General features: G+C 41.4%; 1 long non-coding RNA gene across 2 annotated transcripts in view; it reads left to right on the top strand.

The window, feature by feature from the left end:
* The window catches only part of LOC139013138 (uncharacterized), a 129,448-nt gene extending 117,728 nt beyond the window's left edge, over positions 1-11,720 (top strand). The window contains exons 5-7 of one of the 2 annotated variants that reach the window (XR_011471939.1): positions 1,609-1,720; positions 4,171-4,244; positions 11,635-11,720. This is a non-coding gene — a long non-coding RNA (uncharacterized lncRNA). Of the gene's footprint in view, positions 1-1,608; positions 1,721-4,167; positions 4,245-11,634 lie in introns of both variants that reach the window. The other variant, XR_011471938.1, reaches the window with a different exon arrangement.
* Positions 11,721-24,062: the final 12,342 nt, after the last annotated feature.

Below are 24,062 nucleotides of genomic sequence, written 5' to 3'. Positions count from 1 at the left end.
TGGGTATACATTTATTTGTGACCAGATAAAATCAATAAATGTTATTTCATTAAAGTCAACTGAATTTCAGAGGACATGACTGCCAGCCACTTATGCCAAATATGAGTGGACCACAAAGGATTATCAGAAAAAGTAAGGAAAACTGTTTTAAGAAGCCATGAATACTATTTTTGAATGAATTAGGACCTTCAAAATTATAGAGTTAAGTAAGCACTTAGTTAAGTCTAGCTCCTTTAAGAATTGACTTCACCAAGCACTAACATGAATGTGGTAGCTTTCATCAAAGGTTGCTTTGAGATACAACCATAAAAAATATATTTGCTTTTTTACTGTAAAGTTGTTGTTGAGGACATTGTGTATTATATGACTCCGCGTTCACAATATAGAGCCCTCAAATGAAGCTCTTTTAATCTCAGTGCTAAACAAAGCTTTGCTTCTGCTGAAGACTCTTACTTTCCCCTCTAATTAAGAGCACTCCATTGGTTATGTTCACCTTTTTCACCAAGAGTCAGAGCCGATGCCCCTTCCCAGCAATTGTGTTCCCTGTATGGATGCCATATTTGTATTCTCCTTCCCTTGATCCTATTTACACTTTATCATTTAATTTTACCTATTTGAGCTATAAACCGTGTGATGTAAAAAACACTTGTAAATTGAGGTGGGGCATAAATATACTACTTATGAAATTGATAAAATACATAATCCTTCTAACTTTCAAAGCTGTCAAATCTTACTCAAGCTCTTCTTTTCCCATCACCTTAGAGGTCCTATTGGCTAAATTTAGAAGCGGTTCACAAAATGCAGACCAGAATGCCCTCTAAGTTTCTCAAACTGGGCAAAAGTTTCAAGCACGCATACAAAAGGAAAGCTTGAGTACAGTAAATATAAAAGCCAAATATAAAGGAACATATCCCAGTAGTTAGAGTGGTCCGAAGACAAGAATGGACTGCCTTATCCCTAGGAATTTGTCTTCTCATGGGACTCTAGACCACTTTCCAATGGAGGTAAGGCAGACAGACACAAGTCTAGATACCTCTCACCCAGCAACACTGCCCAGTATCCTTGCCTCTAACCATCTCAGAGTGAGAAAATGTCATTGGATTATATTGAAAGTGCTGGGGTGGGAGACTTGATGCCTAAATCTCTCTCTGGCTCCTTCCCTGTCCCCAAAATGAAGGTAAGCATTAGCTTCACTGGCTGTTGGCTCTGTCAGTCTCAGTTGCCATGGAGGACTGTCTGCTCCACAAGTAGCCTTGTTCTCTTTAGTGGCTGTCACCCATTACAGAAATGATAGTAGATGATCATAAGTAACCTTAGTAATAAGATGTCTGCAAAGGACAAAGAGTGTTAAATCAGCAGATCTATGTGTAGAGAAAGCTTGGGAAGCTACAAAGAAGGTATTACAACATTAAAACTAGCCCATGGTTCTATAGGACCTCACCTCAGTGTCAGATTCCGCTGCAGATCAGAGACCTAGCACTGATCCCAGCTCTTCTTCCAGCAAGGTATGGCAATCGTCTGATGCTTACAATGATTGGAACAACTTGTAATCTTCTATTTTCATAAATTGCTGAATCATATACAGTACCCATCTTTCTATTATTTTAGGCACCATACTTCGTTAAGCAGACATGTTAACTCGGCAATTGTGAAAGACTCAGGAAAGAAATTTTAGAAGACTTGCATCATCAAAGAATCATGCAGAGCACTGCCGAATAAGGTCAGAGAGTGAAAAGCAACTAGACCACCTCTGACTTTAATTCTCTGAGGGTGGAAACTGTAATGACTCATTCAGACCAAAAGGGGCTCCCATGTCTGAAATCCACAATATCCTTTCAGAGCTCAAGTTGCAATTCTGTCCTTGACGGGGAGGAGAGGGAGCCAAGGGAGGAAGCGAGACAGGCTTTTGGCTGAGATTGAAGTGCAGGAGGGAAACTGAGGACTGAACAACTCATAAACTCCACCACCAAACCCAGACCTGTGTTCAGATGGCATAAAAAAATCCAAAACTGCTGTTCGAAAACATCATCCTTTTCCATGGTTTTGCTCTTTTCATTTTTCTTTAGCTCTGTGTAAAATTTCATGATATAAAAACTCAAATATTATAGATGGTACATAAACGATAAATTAGAAGATGATTCTCCACTTTACAACAGAAATCTTGGCTTCACAAAAGAAAAAGGCATAGTATTTTTAAAATGACGGTGTCCCCCCCTAACCGGTTTGGCTCAGTGGATTGAGCGTCGGCTTGCGGACTGAGGGGTCCCAGGTTCGATTCTGGTCAAGGGCATGTACCTTGGTTGCGGGACATCCCCAGTAGGGGATGTGCAGGAAGCAGCTGATCGATGTTTCTAGCTCTCTACCCCTCTTCCTTCCTCTCTGTAAAAAATCAATAAAGTATATATTTAAAATGACGGTGTCCTTTTTACACCTAAAATATATATTTTTGTATTAGTCAAGATCCCAACAGGAAACACCATACTCAAACTAGAATAATTTATTAAGCAAAATCTGTGTAGCTTAAGGTCCGTTCATTGTTAGCTAAAGTCCTTACCTAAAGTATCTGCAATGCTATGCTAGGAGCTGAGGGAGATCAGAAATTATAAGATATTCCTTTCTTTAAGCAGCTTAAAGTTTAACAGAGTTTAATGTTTTGTTAGAAAGCAAGACATATGCACATGAAGTAGCAATAAGCACTAACACAGAATTTGTTCTAGATTTGGGTGCATTCTGTAAAAGCATTAGGAGAAGGCAGGAGCAATAGTAACTAAAATGGTCTAGGCCCTAGGGAGATCTAGGGAGATCTCCTGAAAAAAATAGGAAGTGTATAAGCAGGATGAGACAATTGTTCCAGATGGAGAGAAAAAAACAGAAGGTATACAGACTGGGAACAAGTGTTGAAGCTAGCAAGATAGTCTGCCAACTGAAAAAGTAACTTGCGGATACAAGGCAGATCCTCAAACCTTGTGCCTCTTTTTAAACGATGGGCCATATTTTAGGGCTGAGCCATACTGTAGATCTCACTAAGCAATTGGAGATGACAGGCCCTTCCACCGCTGCTCACTCACATAGATCTTCCTTCAAAGGTTCTGAAGACAGATGGCTGGAGAGAGAAATTTTGAAAGAAGCTAATAGCTCCTAGTAGTGACTAGAACAAGACTTTACCTATTGACTAGACCCGTGGTCGGCAAACCTCGGCTCGAGAGCCACATGCAGCTCTTTGGCCCCTTGAGTGTGACTCTTCCACAAAATACTACGTGCGGGCGCGCACATACAGTGCGATTGAAACTTCGTGGCCCATGTGCAGAAGTCGGTATTTTGTGGAAGAGCCGGTATTTTGTGGAAGAGCCGGTATTTTGTGGAAGAGCCACACTCAAGGGGCCAAAGAGCCGCATGTGGCTAGCAAGCCGCGGTTTGCCGAGCCGAAATTTGCCGACCATGGACTAGACAGATGCAAAAAAGCAGCCTCACTTTTCACCAGTTATTATTGTCTTCCTTGTTTCCTCTAGCAACCAAATCACCCCTGAGGGCAGTTCACGGCAGGTTTCCTGGTGACAGTTCACAAAGATGAACTTTAGAAGTTTTTAATTCAATTGTGTGTGGGTTGAAGAAACATTGGGTTTGACAATCCATAAAATTGTTTTTCCATTACCTATGACACCCATTTTATACTTGTTTATGTTTGTCCCAATCAAATACCATTCTGTACAAGTTCAAATGAGTCCTTATTGACTAAGTAATTTTTAAAAATCACATCATCAAAGTTGTCCCATTAAAAACACTGTCTGATGCTTCCTGGCCCTCCGTGCTCTAGGTAAAAAAAAGTAAAGAGAACGTTTTGACCTGGAAATCAGTAATAAACAAGCCAAACCAATACGCATACAAATGGGAGGGTGACAATGGAACTAGTCACTGTCTTTGTTTCTCCTTTCTTGCCTCACTCACAGACCAATTTTTTGGAAGTAGCCATGCCTCTGCCGGTAAAGGCAAGGATGACCTAGAAATCTGTGGTATTCCCAGTTACTGACCTCACTGAAAGGGAGTAGGTGGGAACACCACAAAATGGTTAAAGGAGCACCTAATGGTAAAGGCATCCAATCCTTCCCCAATAAAAAGGTTATGTGACTCACCAGGGTAAAGCTCAAACCTCCATCTTCCTTTCCACAGCAGATGGAGTCATCAAGGAAACTGGTTGGAACTAAGCACCCAGAAGGGATGGAGATTTTAATGCTTTATATAGCAAGGTAGGATCTTTTTTTTTCTTTTTTTTTTTTTGATTAGTTAAATCTTTATTGTTCAGATTATTACAGTTGTTCCTCTTTTTTCCCCCACAACTCCCCTCCACCCAGTTCCCACCCCACCCTCCTCCCTCACTCCCTACCCACTGTCCTCATCCATAGGTGCACGATTTTTGTCCAGTCTCTTCCCGCATCCCCCTCACCTGTTTCCCCCCCCGCCCCCGCCAAGAATAGTAAGTCCACTCCCTTTCTATACCCCTGATTCTATTATAATCACCAGTTCATTCTGTTCATCAGATTATTCACTTGATTTTCAGATTCACTTGTTGATAGATGTGTATTTATTGTTCATAATTTGTATCTTTACCTTTTTGTTCTTCCTCTTCTTAAAGGATACCTTTCAGCATTTCATATAATACTGGTTTGGTGGTGATGAACTCCTTTAGCTTTTTCTTATCTGTGAAGCTCTTTATCTGACCTTCAATTCTGAATGATAGCTTTGCTAGATAAAGTAATCTTGGTTGTAGGTTCTTGGCATTCATCACTTTGAATATTTCTTGCCACTCCCTTCTGGCCTGCAAAGTTTCTGTTGAGAAATCAGCGAACAGTCGTATGGGTATTCCCTTGTAGGTAACTGAGTTTCTTTCTCTTGCTGCTTTTAAGATTCTCTCTTTGTCTTTTGCTCTTGGCATTTTAATTATGATGTGTCTTGGTGTGGTCTGCTTTGGATTCCTTTTGTTTGGGGTTCTCTGCACTTCCTGGACTTGTAAGTCTATTTCTTTCACCAGGTAGGGGAAGTTTTCTGTCATTATTTCTTCAAATAGGTTTTCAATATCTTGCTCTCTCTCTTCTTCTGGCACCCCTATAATTCGGATATTGGTACACTTGAAGCTGTCCCAGAGGCTCCTTACACTATCTTCATATTTTTGGATTCTTTTTTCATTTTGCTTTTCCGGTTGGGTGTTTTTTGCTTCTTTGTATTTCAAATCGTTGACTTGATTCTTGCAATCCTCTAGTCTGCTGTTGGGAGTCTGTATAATATTCTTTATTTCAGTCAGTGTATGCTTAATTTCTAGTTGGTCCTTTATCACAACCTTGAGGGTCTCATTAGATTTCTTGTAGGTCTCATTAAGTTTATCGGCAGTTTCTAGAAAATTCTTGAAAAACCTTAAAAGTGTGGTTTTGAACTCTATATCCAGTAGTTTGCTTTCCTCCATTTCTGTCATTTGTGTCCTTTTTCTTTGTCTCCGCATTTTTTATGCTTCCCTGTGTTGATAAAGTGATTTTCTGTGCTAAGTGTCCACTAGGGCCCAGTGGTTCAGCCTCCCCAATTACCTGAGGAGGACACTCTTGGTGCACCCCCTTGTGGTCTTTGTGCACAGTCTTGTTGTAGTTAAGCCTTGATTGTGGTAGGTATCACTGGGAGGGATTGACCTCCAGGCCAATTGGCTGTGAGAATCAGCTGTGTCTGCAGTGGGAGAATTTCTGTGCTGGAGACACCCCTCCGGGGCAAGACTTGCTTCAATGGGGCTTTGGTGCTCACTGAGTCTGCCCCCTGAGTGTGTCCTTTATGGTTCCACAGAGCTGCAAACTGGATGGTCCCACTCTGACCTCTGGGCTTCCTGGCTCCTGGATCTCTAGGGAGGTGCTAATCTAGCCTTTTCCTGAGGCTATCCAGCAAAAGCCTCCCTGCAGGGCTTGGGCAGGGCGGGTCCCACGGGATCAATAGGGTGGGGCTAGCAGTTATGGCTGCTCTCAGAGGCTCCGATTCTCAATGTCCCGGTAATCACTGCAAGCCCCTCCGAGAGAAAGCTGCCCTCGAGTTCCGACGGATGCCAGACAGTCCCGCTTCTCCCGTATGAGTCTGGGTCCCCAGAGACTCGCCTGGAACTGGAGCTCAGAGCCTGAGACTCGCTCCTGATTGAAAACGACAACCGCGCCCTCAGCCGCCAGCCCGCTCCATGTGCGCCTCTGTACCTTAGTATTTTACTTCCGCACTGCGCCTCCTCTGAGTCTCGGTATGCTTTTCTCTTTCCTTCTAGTTGTAGAATTTCCACTCAGCCAGCCTTCCTGTGGTTCTGGATGATGTCCGTTCTGTCTTTTAGTTGTATTTTTGAAGTGGTTGTTCGAGGCAGCAAACTCCAGTGTTTACCTATGCCGCCATCTTGGTTTCTCCTAAGATCTTGAATATTGATGAATTCTTATGCTTTTCTTTCTATCCTGAAATATTTGCTATTTTTCATTTCCATTGTCCTCAGCCTGGCTGCACAAAAGAATCATCTGGAAAGCTTTTTAAAAATGCTGACTTCTGTACCCCACCTCAGCCACTGTGGAAGCTGAAAGTAGAAAAGTCAGAATAAAATGATGGGGTCAGGTCACAAACAACACAGGAGCCAGTTTGACCAAATCAGGGTCTCTGAGGGTGGAGCCTAGGCACTGTTAGATGTGCAAACTCTCAAGGTGAGTCCAAGGTTTAATCATTGTTTGGTACCAGTGTAGTCAGACTCACTCACTTGGCTTAAATGGGAATCACCTGGTCATGATGGTTGGCTGGTGAAAATGAGCACAGAGCATGCTGGAGTGTTGCTAGAAGGATACCTGAGGTTGTGGTTGATCCCAGGAGAAAAATGGACTGTAAGTAATGCTGCAATGAATAACCTGTTGTGTGCGCATTTTTGTATACTAGGGGTGTGTTTCATGAGTAATGAATGGTTATCTTCCCCCAAAATTCACACCCAATGTGATGGTGTTAGGAGGTGAGGCCTCAGTGGTGAGTAGGTCATGAGGGTGGTGCCCTAATGAATGGGATTGGTGCTCTTATAAATGAGACACCACGGGTCTCTATAGTCCCTTCCACGTGAGGATACAGATGTCTGTCCTCACTAGACCAGGCTGCACCCTAATCTCAGACCTCCAATCTCCAGAACTGTGAGAAATAAGTTTCTATTGCTTATAAGCCACCCGACTGACTAAGATTGATACATTCCTAGAAGTAAAACTGCTAGATTAAAGGGTAAAAGCATATGTAGTTTTGTTACATATTGCCAAATTTCTCACCATAGCAATGTATACAACTGACTGTTTTCCCACACACTTACATCAGAGTATAATATCAAGCTTTTAAATGTTTGCCAACATGATAGATAAAAAACAGCTCAGTGAAGTTTTAATTTTCATATATCATTATAAATGGTTAAACATGTTTTTTATGAATTGTCCTTTCATGTTTTTTGCCCATATTTTTATAGGATTTTGGCCTTTTTTTGCTCATTTTTTTCTCTAATTTTGTTTATTTGAGATAAAATTTACATTCAGTTAAATGCACAGGACTTGAGTGCATATGTCAATGAGTCTTCACAAATATTTTCATAGGTCTATATTATCACAACCCTAGCAAGATACAGAACATTTCTATCCCCTCAGAAACTTCTCTCATGCTCCCTTCCAGTCAACCCCCACATAAGCAACCACAGTTTTGACTTAAATCATATGGTATGTACTGTTGTATCTGATCGCTCTGGCTCAAAATAATGTTTTTGAGTTCCATCCACATTGGTATATAGAGAAGTCACTCATTCCTTTTAATTTCAGTGTATAATTCAATGTCATTTACTGCATTCACCTTGTTGTGCAACCATCACCTCTATGTACTAGTAGTTCCAAGAGAAATTTCATTATCCGAAAAGAAAGCTCTGTGTCTATTCAACAGTCACTCCCTGTCCTCCCCTTCTCCAGCCCCTGGGAACTACCAATCTGCACTTACTTATTCTGAACATTTCACAAAAATGGAATCATACCATATGTGACCTTTTGTCTGCCTTATTTCCCTCAGCATAATGTTTTCCAGCTTCGTCTGCATTGCAGCTTGTATCAGAACTTCATTCTCTTATGGCTGACTGATATTCCATCGTGTGTCCATGCCACATTTTACTCGTCTGTTGATTGGTTATGGATATTTGTGCCCACCTTTTGGCTATTGTGAATAGTGCTGCTGTGAACAATCGTGTACAAGTGTTTGTTTGAGTACCTGTTTTCAATTTTGTTGGGTATATACCTAGGAGTGGAATTACAGTGGTAATTCTGTGTTTAACTCTCTAAAGAGTCACCAAACTGCTTTCCACAGAGGCTTAAAACCCCTTGGTCCTTAGACAAAGATTTGATTCTCCCCAAGAAGTAACAACTGAACTAAGGGTCCCAGGGGATGAAACTAGAACCCAGAATAGTTCCTAGGGCCATGATATCCTGCTTGTGAGATCTCACCTTCCATTTCCCTTTTTCCTTCTCCTTTAGCCATTTCCTGACATTCTCTAACTTTTTAATAAGACAAATGGCCAAGCTCCACCTGAGATTTATTAAATATGTATTATCAGAATTTTAGTGGCAAGGGCCAATCCCAGACTTCTCCTGATCCCTAAAGTTTAGCCGATTACTGATTTCTCTACTTCCTTCTTGCTCACCTGTGATTAGTGGAGCAATTGTATTATATGCTAGGAATGTTCAATAAACTATCTGATTAGAAGCCTTTTTGAGGGCAGCCCTTAATAATTCTACCGAAATGAAACTGGTCAAAAAGAGAAACGATTGAAGTCCCCTGGTCAGAGATTGTGTTGATGGAATCCAGCACTACAGCAAGCATCCGCCTCTAACTTGCCTTTCTTGGTGGCCCTCTGGCAGCCAGCTTCCAGGTGTGCAATGGCTGTGTGGTGGTGACAGAATAGGTGGTGTTGGGAAGACTTGAGCTTTGCCCAATAGGTGAAATATCTGTGTTCTAATAAGGATCCTTTCACTTGCAAGTTTTTCTCTTGTCTTCCTGGTAGGTGGCTGAAATAAATTTTACTTTTGTCAAATGTATAAAGAGGAAAAGTCAATCCCCAAGAACTAGAAGAGAGGAGAAAAGACCAGAAACTAATCAACAGCAGGGCTGGAGCTAGAATGCTTTGGAATGGTATTCCTACTCTGAACCATTCACTTCCTGCTTCCACCTTTCCCCATCACTCTTCCCCTATTGGAAAAAGTAAGGGGAGGAATGTGCCATAGTAGCAACCGGTAGCAGTTAGAGAAATATCTTCAACTGAGATGCAATGTCTCTCTGCCAATCAAATATTTTCTTGGTTCTGATATTTTCTTCCAACACCATGTACAAGTTGAATTACCTACCTCTGAAAAGACGTCCCATTTCCACCCCCAGATAATTTCAGAGTTGGCAAGTTAAAATCAATATATTTTTTAAGGTAGAGAGAATTTTATAGAGATCACTAAATCCAACTCATTTTACAGAGTAGGACATTGATGCCAAGAGATTGAACAATTTACCTATAGTTACACCTCTCAAAAGTACAAGAGATTTTTTTTCTCCCTTGGAAAAAGTTAACCATAGAATCCATCCATTAGCCAGTCTCTAGTCTCTTCACATAAACTGAATGACAAATAAATTGTGATAGGCAACCTTCATAATGAGCTAATACTAAGATACTGAGCTGTGCTAACAACATCTGAAATCATTCATTGCATGTGAGAAGCATAATTATGAGTAATTGTTGCCATTTCTATAATTGAACACTGCACTGCAATTCTAGCAAGAGCAGGAATAGAAGGAAATGGGCTGGAGACCCCAGGGAACAGCTTTTGCATCTCTCTGCCTCCTTCAGACTATAAATCAGTGAATAAACAGAGCCTGGTATTTCCTGAAAGCTAGATAGTGTATTACTAAGACGTTATGAAGATACTCATTTCCATATTGAAAAACTAAAAACAAATCTATAAAGGGAATAAGGGCATACATATTCCTGGAAGTAGAGACTAAAACATTAACTGATAAGAGTTCCTCTTAGTTCAAGTATGAGCATTTTATTCTTATTTTGACAGCTTTCACTTTATTACCCAATGTAACATTTCAAGGCCTTTTTAGAATGATATTTTACCCTCTGTCCTTCCTTTTGTACCCTTCATATCCCCACTCTACCTTGGAAGTATAGAAAGAGAGGGTTTGAGGATAGCATGTGATTAAGATTAAATTTTAATCAGGACTTTTTGTGAAAAAAACTTCCCCCATTTCTTTTTTTGTCTTTGTTTTTGTTTTCAAGGGATCCACCTTTAAACCAGCTTCAAATATAAATTCAATTAAAGGGAAACATAACTTAAGAACCTTTTTTCCTTATTATAAAAGTTTTCATAGTAATTTCGTTTTCATGGTGAAAAATTAAGGGAACATAAAAATAAGTTTTATGAAAGCAACAAAGAATCCATTCATAATTCTACAATCTAATGATAATCACTGCTAACATTTTAGAGTATATCTTTCCAAAAGGGTGTGAGTATGAATGTGTGTGTGAGTGTGTGTGTGTGTGTGTGTGTGTTGGACTGCATCCTTTGAGAAGGGGTGTGTGTATATGTGTGAGTGTGTATGTGTGTTTTCAGATGTCCTTGACAGTACTGGTACCTGTAAGCTCTTGCCTTTTCAGTCCTGCCCTCACCTTTTCCTAACTCCCCGGAGCCAACACTGGCAACATAACAGTAGGCACAACTCCCACCAGCTGGTAAGGCCTGGAACTCACCTTACTATGATGTTTCTCTGGTAACCAAGACGACCCTTGGACTTTTGTGAGTATCTGGAGCTACAGCCTTCCCAGCCCACACTGAGTTTGTGCAATCCATAGGACTGGGAAGCTGGATTGCCTGAGTTTCCTGATTTGTACTTTCACTTCCCATTCAAGACCTGGAACCCTGTTTCACTCAAACTCTTGTCTGAGGCCTAACACTCAGCTAGCTCTTGCCAGTGGTCCCCTTCTTCCTGGGCCTCTGACTCTATGCCCTGAACCCCTTGGCTACTGTGCTCATGAGATTTTTTTATTTTATTTTTTGCGATTTTAACTTCAACAACCTACTCACCAGATCATATTCCCCATGGGAACTGAAATTTCCAGGCATCCTTTTCACTAGATTTGGGCCACTTTCATCCGGACGCAATGCTAGGACAACACCCCTTAACTAGGCAGTGCATCCTGGCCCTCCTGGTCCCTCCTTCCCCACCAGCCCACTCGAGACGCCCCAGCATCTGGATCATTACATATCGGCAGGTTCTTTGTTTTCAAAACAAATGATTCCAGCCATTTGTTTTCATCTTTTAGTTAAAACTGACTACCCTTTACTGAGTGCTGGGTTATTTAAACTGCACTCAGGGTAGCAGTGACAACATTTTAATTAATTGCTTAGCAATGCCATTTCAAAGCAGCGGAAATTTATATGCTTTCCTATGGATGGCTCAGTAGCACCTGACATGAATTAGCTCTCACATTATAGTTTTTCATCCTTGTCAGCAGGAACAGCAGGAAGAAAAAAGCAAACAATGGAAAAACAACCAAAGGAGATTTATTCACATCATGTTTTCTCTTTCCAGAGTGGAGAAGCAAGAGGAGTGGTTTCCTTTCATCCACTAACAGTGAGATATCTGCTTTCTTTTGATGCATTTTCATTTGGATCAACAAGTGTGCTGGGCTCCATCTCCCTGCCTTCATATATCAGACAATAATTCCTCTGTGATAACAGAGTGAGGCAGCCTGTGGTGCTGTTTTGTCCAAAGTGACATACATGAGGGATTATTTTAAAAGTAAAAAGGCACGCTTGCCTAATAAACAAACTCGAACAAGCTCAAGTGGCAGGCTTATCTTCCAAACAAAGGAAACTCATCAGGAAGAAGTTTTGTGGCATGCTGAGCCATTATTCCTTAATGGCATGTTTTTCCTCAAAGAGAAATAACACTATTTTTGAGATTTAGCTAATGAGCACATTGTATTGAGGGGCAGTGAAGAAACTGCAAACCTTGGACAAAGGGCAGTCAGAGCTAAGTATTTGTTAAAAGAGTATATGCCCATTTTCTGAATTAGCAAGTTTTTATACACAGGATGGACTCCAGCTGTAAAAAGTGTGTGTAGCTATATAGTCCCGTCTTCCCAGCAGCTTGAAGCAGTATCAAATTTCTATCTTTGGAGATGGGGCAGGGGCTGCAAACCCAGCCCCTCCAGGGCCAGGCAGGGTGGTGAGTGGGTGAGATGAGCAGGGCTGGGATGCTGGTAACTAGAAGGGCACACGCCTTATCTGCAGGCCAGCTGCTGCTCAGCCCCAGCCTATCAAGGCCGGGTGGCAATGCCAGCCCAGTGTCGACAGATACTCTTAGGCTTTGCAAGAGAAAGCGGAAATCTGGATATTTATGAGAATTCTCCAGATTTTTAAATGTTGGCAATTCACTGAAAAAATTTTCCAACTCCTAGCAAGCCCAACAATGAACATGTGCAGGCCAGATGCTGCCTTCAGACTTCTAGTTTGTTTGCGGACATCTAGAGCATGGGAAGGAGCGTTGAGGGAGGGGCAGGAAGCAGGCTGGGTGAGGCCCTGCAAAGGTGACCTGCACACCCTAGAGTGTGTCATCCACAGGGTGGGGGGACCCAGGGGAGCAAAGATGCACTTTGAGTAGGTCAAGACTGGTCAAAATGAGCACTGCCCTTTGTTTAAGTTATATATATACTAGAGGCCTGATGCATGAAATTCGTGCAAGGGGCTCGGCCCTCACAGTTGCGGTGGCTTGCCTTGGCCCTCGCAGCCACAGCTCCATCCAGAAGGATGTCTGGAAGGTCATTCGGCTGTCTGGTCTAATTAGCATATTACACTTTTATTATTATAGATATATATCTCCTATATAATAAAAGGCTAATATGCAATTCAACCAAATGGCAGAACGACCAGTTGCTATGACACGCACTGACCACTAGAGGGCAGTTGCTCAACACAGGAGCTGCCCCCAGTAGTCAGTGCGCTCCTACAGGGGAAGTGCCTCTCAGCCAGAAGCCCTGAGCTGGGCTCATGGCTGGCAAGCACAGCGGCAGAGGCAGGAGACTCTATCACCTCCATGGCAGCACTAAGGATGTCCCACTGACATCCCTCAAGGGCTCCCAGACTGCGAGAGGGTACAGGCCAGGCTGAGGGACACTCCCTCCCCCCCCCCCCCCGAGTGCATGAATTTTATGCACCAGGCCTCTAATATATATATTTGATATCTTAAAATGTACATATATACATACATTCATTTAAACAGCTTTTCATTGATTATTTAATCCTATATACAATAGCATTCACATTGTCTTGCACATAGAAAGGAGTCATTAATGCTCATTCAAAATATATTTATTGAGCACTAATGCATTCCAGGATCTTTCCTGGGACCCTGAGGTAAATTAATGTTCAGGCAAAGATTCCTGTCCTCAAGCAGGTAGAGTTCTGGTGGTGGCAGTTAAATGATCAATAATGAACATAAAAAATTATATTTTGTGGTAGGAGGTAGGGAGTTCTACACAAAGAAAAGTAAGGTAGGATAAAAGGGACTGGGATTACTGGGTGGGGTGCATCTTGCAAAATTAAATTGGGTAAATATTTATATTTTAAAAAGTCAGTCCTTTGCTTGTTATTAATCTAATGGTGAAGCAGGATGGGAGGCATCCATTAAGTCCATTGGTAATTCCAAAGGCTGGTTTTAGCAGTGATGCCTAATTCTTCCTCTAAGCAAATCTTTTACCAGGGATTATGTAAAATGTAAATGTACTTCTAATTTCACAGCTCTGTTGTATTATTTTGGTACCCATATACATGCCAGTCATTTGTGTTTTTGTTCAGCTATTATTAAATGAGAACCTACTATATGCAAAGTACTAAATCAGGCACTAGACACAGAAAGGAGATACAGTAAGAAAAGGCATTGGTAACATGGCATCAAGGACAAAAATATCTGTACAGTTACTGGTCTTTTCTCTGCCCAATGCCCCAGGAATGAGATTCCTTTAAGGTTCACCTTGGTTTCCATCATTTCTGAGAATAGTTCCATCTTGTAGGACCCACCACTACATCTATCCATCTGCAGGGACATGGGCCACCTCCTTTAATTCACACCATCTCTACCATTTTTCCCTAGACCAGTGGTTCTCAACCTTCTGGCCCTTTATTTTTATTTTTTTTATAATTTTTGTTCTCCAATCTTTTTTTTTTTTTTTTTAAATATATTTTATTGATTTTTTACAGAGAGGAAGGGAGAGAGATAGAGAGTTAGAAACATCGATGAGAGAGAAACATCGACCAGCTGCCTCCTGCACATCTCCCACTGGGGATGTGCCCGCAACCCAGGTACATGCCCTTGACCGGAATCGAACCTGGGACCCTTCAGTCCGCAGGCCGACACTCTATCCACTGAGCCAAACCGGTTTTGGCCTTCTGGCCCTTTAAATATAGTTCCTCGTGTTGTGACCCAACCATAAAATTATTTTCGTTGCTACTTCATAGCTGTAATGTTGCTACTGTTATGAATCGTAATGTAAATATATGATTTGCAGGATGGTCTTAGGCGACCCCTGTGAAAGGGTTGTTCGACCACCAAAGGGGTCGCGACCCACAGGTTTAGAACTGCTGCCCTAGACCATGCTGAGTTAAATCACTGTGGGCTCCCAGTGAGATCTCAGGAGCCAATGTTCTGACTCCTCTGTGATTCTCCCCTGTAACAATATAATTGAATATTCATGTATTTTTAAATGTTTCTCGGATGATAGAGAGAGCATGATGGTTGAGACAGGGCAGTAACAAGACCATTGGTTTTGGAGGTTAGATTTGTGTGTGTGTCTCCCAACCCGCCCGCTTCCCAAACCTCCATTATGCAATCTCTGATCAGTTGTAAGATCTAGTCCTTCCAACTGCAAAATGAGTAAAGATATATGTCCACATTTCACAGGACTCTTGTGAGAATTTAATGAGTTGCTATATGGAAGAGCCCTCTGTAAATGGTAAAGTGCTAATAATAATAATAATAATAATAATAAAACAGTTTACATGTATGGAGCTTTTATCACATGTTAAGCATGTTTCAACTTTATGTATATCAATTCAGTTAATGCCCACAACAGTGTATGAGGTATTTGGTATTATTATACCCATTTTCAAGATGAGGAAGCCCAGGAGGTTTGGTGACTTGCCTAAGGTCACAGGCTATTAAATGCCACAGCCAGGAATCTACCCAAGCTATCTGACTCCAAAAACGAAGTGTTTAACCTCACTCGTAAGTACTGCTACACAACTTACAGAAGCACGATCCATTCCATAATATTCATCATCAACAATATGCAAAGCACTGTGCCACTTAGTATGAGGAATATATAGATTAAAAGAAAACTTCCTGCCCTCCAGAAGCTAACAAATTAGTAGGAGAACCAGAACTATCCAGTTTGTACTGAAGTCCTTAACATCACTCCCACAAATACCACCCACCTATGCCTGTGCTTTGTTTTGACTAAAATTCCTTACTGTCAGTAAAGCACAGGAAGGAGGACAGTAAGAGAAGGCATTGGTAACACGGCATCAAGGACAAAAACATCTGTATAGTTACTAGCCTAGGTCAGAGGACGAGATTCTGCCCACACATGAAGGGGCACAACCGAACTCAGGAGTATAGGGGTTCTCAGGAGCTGAGAGGATGTGGTGGATGGTGGAGAGCTGGGATTTAACTCCTCCACCACCAACGGCTGCTCTAGGGATATCCTTTCAATTGGAGACTTAGGTGGACAGCCCCTGTTCTCAATGTCACAACCTCCTAAGTGATGTCAAGGAGTAAAACATACTCAAGAGAGATAGTACATAGTACGCTGTAAAGAGAGATAAGGGGAGGGTGCAGGAAGACCTTCACAAATTTGTGTTTACATCGTAGCTCAGCAGTGCCTCACCTCGGACACCACAGCGCTCTGCTCCAAGATGTCTGGAGGCAAGTGTGCTTTGTTTGCTGTTCTTTGTGAGGTGGAGGCAAGTGCTGACTGGAGGCCTCCAGGAATGCATAGAATTCATTCCCCATAAAGTAATCAAGAACTCATCTTTGAATTTATTAAAGCACCAATGCATTTCATTTTTTTGTTCCATTTTATTTCTGAACAGCCCCAACGAGACTGCCAATTTGGTTGGTACCCTTCAGTAATTCACTATTTAACTCCTTCCACAATCCAAATTCTTTAAAATGCAAATACTAATTTTTATCATTTTCTACATATCACAATGAGGAATTAAAAATCAATTAGACATGAATAACTTGCATTTTCATGAAATCATTAAGTTCATGGAGAACACTGTACATTTTAATATATAATATTTGCATTTCTAATTTTAATTGACCTCTTTGTAATCCAGAAAGTATATTTTTGAAACACTTTTGTCTACCACAAAAAAGCAACAATAAGTACCAAAAATTTATAAACAGTACATATTTTTTGAAGGGCTAGAATAATTTCTGTCACTAAACTAAACAAATAATAAACACTAAAACGTTTTTCTTGTACTGATACCTATAATGTGTTGGTATACCTGATGCTTCATGTTTAATAAAGTACTTTCTACTCTCACACACACAGTATCTCTCCCCTGGGCCACAAGTGAGGTAGAGCAGGTATTATCACTATCATTCCCACTTTATGGATGAGGAAAATGAAGCTCAGAGAGACTCTATGTGTCCGTAATCACAAAAAGCAGTCACGTGGCCTGGATTCAATCTTGATGGAGGATAATGCACTATACTACTGCTCGGCAAATACTCTTATTTTAATTTTTCCTTTACTCCTAATAATCTGCCTGAAGTGAAACAACCCCCCTCATGATTCCAGTATCATTCCTCCTCCATTTACCAAAAACTGAAGTGCTTCTCGGTGCATCACAGCATAAAATATTAATTGGAAAATGTTTTCCTTTTTTAACGTTTTTATGATTGGTGTCAATTTTTGTTGTTTTTAATCTGGAAAAAAAAAAAAACCCTAAAACTCCTGAGTGTATTTTAAATGAGTTCCACTTATGGCTGCTTATTTTTGCTCTCAGGTAATTAAAACAATGCAACAATACCAGAATCACTTAGAGTTGGTGCTCCATTTCTACATCTTAAAAGTCAGAGAGGTAAGAAAGGACCACATGATAGAGGTGAGTCCTCAATGAATTATATTCTGTGAATTTTCTATGTATGATAAAAGTGGAATATTCAAGAACCCAGACTGTAAGTCTGTTTAGTACCTACCCTGAATATTCACTTCACAACCAAATATCTTGGATGTACATAGAATAAGAAAAATAAAAATTCAAAACCACACCACCTTAATGGAGAATGTGGACTAATGGATGGGAAGCAGGATATGTGAGAGAACACTAAATGAGTTATGTGTGACAAAACAGAGAAACCCAAGTGGCAACCTGGTTAGTTTTTCAAGAATATGCATATTCCTAGTCACAGAGGAAAGAAGAGATGAAAGAGAGATGAGGTAAGTATGCCTGTTGGTGTGGCTTTACTCAGGACTCCAGATTGACTTGTGAGCCACTGAAGGCAGCTCTTCCTAAAGAGGATTTCTAAATTAACACATTGGTCCTCACTCTGGAGCTGAAGATTTAGCAGTCATTAAAGTTTCCAGCACAATAGGAATCCTCCCCTTCTTAAACATAGTGCTTTAGCCTGGCCAGCATGGCTCAGTGGTTGAGCTTCAATTATGAACCAGGAGGTCATAGTTCAATTCCAGGTCAGGCCACATGCCCAGGTTGTGGGCTCAATTCCCAGTAGGGGGGCATGCAGGAGGAGCCAATCGATGTTTCTCTTTCCTCTCCCTCTAAAAAATTCAATGCAAGCATATTAAGAAAAAAAAAAAAACTTTAAAAAAAAAAAAGATCTCCATTTTGGTTGGCAGCCACACCATGATATATTAATGACGCAGGAAGTTCCATGTGGTAGATAGTTACCATAAATACTCCAAAGACAATTACACAAGTTTCTTGCCTTTATGTACAAACATACTCTTCCAACTGAGAGGTGGAGTTTATTTTTCCTCTTGACTCTAGACTGCCTTGCAACTACTTTGACTAAAAGAATACAGTAGAAGTAATATTCTGATACTTTTGAGCCCAGACCTTAAGAAGACTGACTGCTTCTACTTCCTTCCTCTTTGAATGCTCCCTCTTGGAACTCAGCCACCAACCAGTGAGGAAGCCCAAGCAGCTACACAGAGAGGCTACATGGAGAACCAAGACCCTTTGCCAACAGCTCCAACTGAACTCCCATCTGGCAGCCAGAAACAACTTCCAGACATATGGGCGAGACCTTTTGACCTTCAAGCATTCTTAGTACCCCAGCTAGCACTACACAAAGCAGAATTGCCCATTCAACCAGAATGAGGAAAAAATATAAAGTAAGAGCAGGGTGAAAAGGAAGTTGAACACTGCTATTTCAAATACAGTAATGAAGTGATACCTCATGAGAATGTAACATGAGGGAGTGAGATGGGTTGATATCTGGAGGAAGAAGTCCTAGGCAGAGGAAATGGCCATATTCGAGAAAAATCCAAGAATCCAGTCTAGTTTGCAATAAGGGAAAGAGTGATAGAACAAGAGATCCAAGAGGTAACAGGGGTTTATAATTGATGGGTTTTTGGTGGGTTAACTGGTAGACCCCCAAAATATATACCCACACCTTAACCTGTTAGGTCCTGTAAATGTGACCTTATTTGGAAAAAGAGTCTTTGCTTATGCAAATAAATTAATGATCTCAAGATGAGCTCATCCTGGATTATCCTCATGGGCTTACATACAATAATACGTACTGTTATAAGAGAGAGAAGAGAAGGCCATGCAAAAACAGAAGCAGAGATTGGAGTGATACAGCCACAAGCCGAGGAACACCTATAGCCACCAGAAGCTGGAAGAGACAGGGAAGGATTCTCCCCTAAGGACTCCGAAGAGAGTGCACCATGATTTCATACTTCCAGCCCCAGAACAATGAAAGAATACATTTCTGTTGTTTTAAGTGATCAAGTTTGTGGTACTTTGCTACAGCTGCCCTAGGAAACTAAATAGTCTTTCTGGGACATTGTAATGACTTTATTTTTTAACTAGAGGCCCAGAGATTCGTGCACTCAGGGGGGATCCTCAGCCCGGCCTGCGCCCTCTCGCAGTCCGGGAGCCCTTGGGGATGTCCGACTGACAGCGGGTAGTGGGCCTAAGCCATCAGTCAGACATCCTTAGCGCTGCTGAGGCAGGAGAGGCTCCTGCCACTGCCGCTGTGCTCGCCAGCCAAGAGCCTGGCTTCTGGCTAAGCAGCGCTCCCGCTGTGGGAGTGCACTGACCACCAGGGGGCAGCTCCTGTGTTGAGCATCTGCCCCCTGGTGGTCAGTGTGCATCATAGCAACCAGTTGTTACGCCATTCGGTTGATTTGCATATTAGTCTTTTATTATATAGGATTGGGGGAAAGAGAGAGCCAATGCAAGGTTAAAGCAGAGAAGCAATATGATCCAATTTACATTTTTTAAAGACTATGGACTCCTAAGCTGAAAATAAATTATAAAGCCCTAAGCACAGAAGTCAGGAGACCAGTTGGGAGGCTATTACAAGCAAGAGAAAATAATAGCACAGGCCAGTACTGCAACAGTGTTGGAGACAAGGAGTGGTAGATTGTGGATATATTTTCCAGGTGGAGAGAATAGAATGTCTAGGTAGACTGGACCTAGAGTATGAGAGAAAGTGAAGAACAAAGGATGACTCCATGTAAGCAAATGGAAAAATGCAGTTGTCATTGACTAAGATGGGAAAGGTTGAAGGGAAGAAGCCCAAGGGAATGCCATTTAGGGCACATTGAATTTGAGGTGTCTATTAAATATCTAAGTGGAGATGTCAGGCACCCAGTTGTGTATGACCTCAAAATATTAATTGGGGTATGTCAGCCTACAGATGATATTCAAAACCATGGAACTCGGTGAGATCAAACAAATGAGTGAGTACAAAGAAGAGAAGAGGACTAACAACAAAACCTGGAGTATGCTAGCATTAGGAGAAACGGGAAGTAGAAAAAAGGAGGCCAAGAAGGATTAGTTAATAAGACAAGAAGAAATCCCCCCAAAATGTGATATCTTGGAAGTTAAGTGAAGAAAGTATGTCAAAGAAGGCGTGACTAACCTATGTCAAACACATGATTGGGACAAGTTAGACAAGGACTGAGAATTGTTCAGTGGCTTTAGCGGCAGTGAAGGTACATTTGATGTTTATGGTGATAAATTTAAGATGATAAAGGTCACTGGTGACTTTTACAAGAACATTCCTGGTGAAATTTTAGGGACATAATCCTGATTGAAGTTGGCTTAAGAGGGAATGAGGAAAGAGGATTTGGAGATAGCATGGAAAAGTCTTTAGGGGAATTTAGCACAGAGGAGAGCAAAGAAATGAGATGGTAACTGGTAAGGAAATGAGGCTTAAAAAATGATTTCTGAAATTGCAAGGAAAAGAGAATGTATGTGTGCCGATAGTATTCATTATAAGAGCAAAAACGATTTTTAAAAGACAATGTAGAGTTGCTGAAGCAATGTCCAGTGAGATTGGATCCAGTGCAAGGGTAAAGGGATTGGCACAGCGGCTTCTCCTTAGACACCGACTAGAAGGCAGAGGATGTGGATGCTGGTGGGTGGGTAGGCAGGGGATGTATTCTGGGGATGTTCTCTTCTGTTCACTTCAATATGCTCCATGCAGCAGGAAATGAAAATTAAGATGGGACAGAAGGTGTTGGAGGTTGGAGCAGAGAGGAGATGGTATGAAATAAATATCCAGGAAATTGGGCGAGTGAATAGCTAGGAAAGTATAGAATGTTTGTCCAGCAGCAGTGAAGGTACATTTGATGTTTGTGGTGATATATTTAAGATGAAAGCAGTCAGCACTAGTGGAGTGTTTTTACCAGCCAAGTTCAGCTGCAAAGAAGCAGGCACGCAGGCCGACTCTTGGATTTAACCAGGGTTCCAAGTTTGCTATGAGTTCTAGAAAACAAGAGAGGTAGACTGTGGCCCAGGATGCACACAGGATAGTGACATAATGATTGACCCTGGCATTTAGGCTGGTAAGAAAGGGAGAGAGGCCATGGAGGGGATGAAGGATGGTGAGGGGTGGTGGGGCCAATGGCTAGAAGGCCAGGGCACTGGGTGGGAGTTGAAGGACTATGGGAGTACCAGGGGAAAAATGAAAGAAACCCAAAGAATCTTAATGTTATAAATACTGAAAACCAGAATAGACCAGGGGGCAGAAGTCTTCCCACTGGACTTTAAATCATGCTAGAAGAGAACCTTTGAGATGGACCAACAACTTCCTAATCCATTATTTCCTATACTAAAAATTCATTTTACAGACTTTAAAAGCTATTTATTTGTTCAACTTTACAGAAAAACAGGAAGGCTACATTTTTTTCCAAGCGAATTTGCAACTGTCCCATCTTTAGAGGTGATTCTCATCTCATCCATAACACACTTTCACTTCAAAAGTAATTGTAGAACATGTAGATGCCTCTTCCTATGCCAGAGGCTATGTTTCTGACACCCCTTCCTGCAGTTTATAATCTTTGGTTTTATTTTCATTCTATTATTCTTCCTTGTCACTCATCTCTCTCTTTTTTCCTTTTTATTGAATTTATTGTGGTGTCACTGGTTAACCAAATTATATATGTTTCAAGTGCACAATTCCACAAGCCATCAACTGTGCACTGTATTATGTGTTTACCACCTCAAGTCAAGACTCCTTCCATCACCATTTAATCCCCACTATACCCTCCTCCACTCCCCCTCTCCCCACCCCCAACAGTCACTGCACTGTTGTCTGTGTCCATAAGATTTTTTCTTTTTTACTCAATCCCCTCACTCCCCCACCTCACTCATTCTCTCTGAAAATTAAAATATAATGCCTAAACCTGAATATAACATAAAAGCCTCACCAATGCCAAGAATAGTGGGAGGACTATCTTGGGATCCTTGTCCATCATTTAATTACCCAGAGTCATGTCAGTATTGGGTTCGGTGTTTCTCAGGATATACACACCTACCATCTGAGTCAGTGCCAAAAGTAAAACGTGGACTCGCTGAGCCACCTTGCACCTGGAGATAGCTCCTGGGGGAGATGGGCAAAAATAAACGGCAACCCCAGGCAACTAGGCCTGATTGTATTTTTATTAACACAGTAACTCTTTTACCCATGCAATATCCCAAATTGGATAATTACCTCCCACATTGCCTTCCCCTTGGCTTTGGAGCTAAACACCAGGCTCTTTCTCAATTAGCGTTCTGAGCTTTGAGTCGTTTCTTATGTGCTGTTACCCAGCTGCTACACAACTACCCAGATGTTGCATGAAGCCCTTCCTAAATATAGCTCTTTAGGCACATTCAGAATCCTCCAGGGAAAAAATAAATAACATTAGTATATGATTTTATTGACAATAATCAATATTCACCACTTAAAAGGATTTTTTAAAAAAAAACAATTAGAAATAAGTCAAATAAGCAAAATTTTATTCTACCTGTGAAATTTTAACTACTGATGTGACTGGGGTAAAATGATCATCAGGTAATAAAATCTGTTTCAAGTTAACTGAGCAGCAATTTCACTCAGTAATATGTTTTTACCAAGTATAGATATTCATGGTAAATATGAAATAAAGTATATGGGGGGAGGGGAAATCTGCTTGCGTTTTGCATTTAAGTGTTTTCATATTTAAATGGAAACCAAAAAAGCAGAAATATTCTGAAATAAAAACAGAACTGGAATTTCCATTTCCCATCCACATCATAAATGAGGTCATCCCACAGCAATGATTCCTTACACACCACTTTAGAATGAGTGCACTCAGACAGAATCTGTGGCTGGGACCCCAGGCCCTGAAAACTATCCTATACTGGCTTCTGAGGGATGCATATCTCTCACACACACACACACACACACACACACACACACACACACTGGATTTACAGCTCTACCAGAAGTCACATAACCTATGGCTAAGTCTATAAAATGTATGACTAACTACTGAAGTAGCCTCAAGCAGAGGTAGCAGAAAACACTGCTCCTTTTACTAGTATACCACTTTGGTAATAAACTCCATTCACTGAGGAAGGTGACAACATATGATGCTTTGACAACATTTAAGAATTTACAAATCCTCTGGCACATGGTTCCATATCCCTGAAAGGATTCACGTCTAAGTCCTGTTCTTTAAACCTGAATTCAGAGGGACACTCAAGCAGCCCCTGTGGCATCTGCATGGGACTCACATTTGTGCAGCTTTGTCTGTGCAAGTCACCAACCTTCTTCATTGACCTTTCACTTACGAGAGATGTGTTGTCAACTCGCCTCTTCTAAGGGAGCACTTTCCAAGATACCAACTTGCGGAGGAATTAGCAGATGGGGAGGCAGGTGGAGGTACAGAGGTCGATGCACTGCTGTGCAAATGAAAGAAGCAAAGGGAACTCACAACTGAAAGGAGGAATGAAGAAGAACGAATTCTTTCAGTACAGTAAGTAAGGGGCATGGTTCGCATTGACACTGGGCCCTGCAGGATGTGAGTGTGTATGTGCTGTCGAGACAGCCAGCTCCTGTCTGGCACACACTGGCCCTGACTGCATCATGGTCATCGGTGCCTGTTAGCAAAGCCCAAATCTCTGGGCTCCCTGGTAATGACCAGCCTGCATTCCACTGCCCTTAGCACAGCTGAGGCTGCACATAGCCTGTGAATCATTCGCTCATTCCCAAAGTCGTCCAAAGTTTGAAAGAGGAGAAATATTGCCATGATATTTACACCACGTAGAACACAATTTTCCTTTTTTCAGAATAGTATAAAACTAAAGAAGATGTTTTGGGATAAACTAAAGGAGATGTGTCTGAGGGAGACTGAGGAAGTAAAAAGAGGGGGAATTCCCCATTACAGGTCTTAAATTGGAGGGAGGGGGGAGCATGGAGGGAGAGAGAGAAAAATTAGTGTTTAA

Source organism: Myotis yumanensis, unplaced genomic scaffold (genome assembly GCF_028538775.1).
Source record: "Myotis yumanensis isolate MYYU_CA2020_CCGP unplaced genomic scaffold, mMyoYum1.0.hap1 SCAF_6, whole genome shotgun sequence".
Lineage (NCBI taxonomy): Eukaryota > Metazoa > Chordata > Mammalia > Chiroptera > Vespertilionidae > Myotis > Myotis yumanensis.
The sequence above is the reverse complement of the archived record's forward strand: the minus strand, read 5'-3'. Positions and strand labels throughout refer to the sequence as shown.